This window comes from Cyprinodon variegatus, unplaced genomic scaffold, assembly GCF_000732505.1.
Source record: "Cyprinodon variegatus isolate N-32 unplaced genomic scaffold, C_variegatus-1.0 Scaffold82, whole genome shotgun sequence".
Lineage (NCBI taxonomy): Eukaryota > Metazoa > Chordata > Actinopteri > Cyprinodontiformes > Cyprinodontidae > Cyprinodon > Cyprinodon variegatus.
Genome location: NW_015150535.1, coordinates 1,160,053 through 1,161,418, shown reverse-complemented (window position 1 = coordinate 1,161,418; position 1,366 = coordinate 1,160,053). Strand labels below are relative to the sequence as shown.

The 1,366-nt window shown below is 36.7% G+C and overlaps 1 protein-coding gene across 1 annotated transcript in view; it reads right to left on the bottom strand.

The window, feature by feature from the left end:
- The window catches only part of col27a1 (collagen, type XXVII, alpha 1), a 108,954-nt gene that overhangs the window by 64,715 nt on the left and 42,873 nt on the right, over positions 1–1,366 (bottom strand). The window lies entirely within an intron of this gene.

The window sequence follows — 1,366 nt, the reverse complement described above, 5'->3', positions numbered from 1 at the left end:
GGGAGAGAGAGACCAGCAGCAATCTGGATAACTGTTTTAGTTGAGTTTGGTTAGATGCCTCGTTCAGCTGTTCTTGGAGCTGCACCACATTCTTGTTATGCCAGAGCTGTAGAAGTTTGTATCAAAAGCCATGGTTTATCAGCTTCCATTACTTTCTGTTGCCTCTAAAATATATCAGAGTATGTTCCTTTCCTGTCTAATGTCTAGTGACTTGAACAAGAACGGAGATCATTAGAAATGCATCAACTGTGACTTGGACTAACGATGATCCAGAGAAAATGGTGTCAGCATTTCACAAAGTGAAAACAGTCATCCTTATTGCTTACTAAAGACATGTCACCATGTGGTGGTTAGGATATAAAGAATCCTTTTTATTTGATGCTCTGAACAGATCCAGATGTGTTCTATGTGATCCTTTAATGACAGTCACACTGCCTGCTCCACCCCTCAGGCTGCATTTCTGGTTGTTGTAAAAACAGGATATCCTTAAAGCAAAGCTTGATGCCTTAACAGGCATAAGGAAACATCCCAAGTCACCTTCTTAAGTTAGCGCACGATGAGGTTATTAAACAAGATGCAAAGGCAATTATATTTTAACCTTTTCAGCAAACATACTCAAGCAATATTTGTTCTGTGATTTGTTTTGTGAGAAAGATATGATAAGGTAAGGTTGTGGAAACTATTTGCAGATATCCTAAAACAAATCCATGCACTCTAAGAATTCTCAGGGGTGTCAAACTCAAGTCCTGGAGGGCGAGTTCAGATACACTCATCCAATACACGGTAAGTACCTCCTCAGCTTGCAGTCAAGTTCTGAAGATGACCTGATTATTTGATTTAAGTGCACTGAAGCAGAGACACATTAAAAAAGTTCAGCTAGAGTGGAGTTTGACACCTTTGAATTAGATTCTCGATTTTGTGAAGAACGACAACTTGGTGAGTCAGGAAAATTAGTCTAAAATAACTTTAATCACATGTTCTTCCCAAAGTAGGGAACAATTTTAGAGTCTACCCTCTCAAACTTAATGAAAATAAATCAGACTTCAAAAATGTAGAATATTAACCTCAAGTACAATACTTTTTATATCAATTGGGTTCTGCATAATTAACCAAGTTTATGCAGAACAACATCAAACTTCTGAATAAAAACTTTTGAGTGACTTGTTGATGAATGGCATAAATTAAAGTTTGGTTAAAATCTCTTGAACAGCAGTATAGTTTACCCCCTTAAGGCATCTTTCAATGATCCAATTCATACAGTCAATTTAAACCCTTGCAGTTGCATCTATGTTTTCAGGATGGAATATGTTTTGTTAATAAGATTTAATGTTTTTTAAGAATTCCTTTTCTGACCCCATTCTACTCT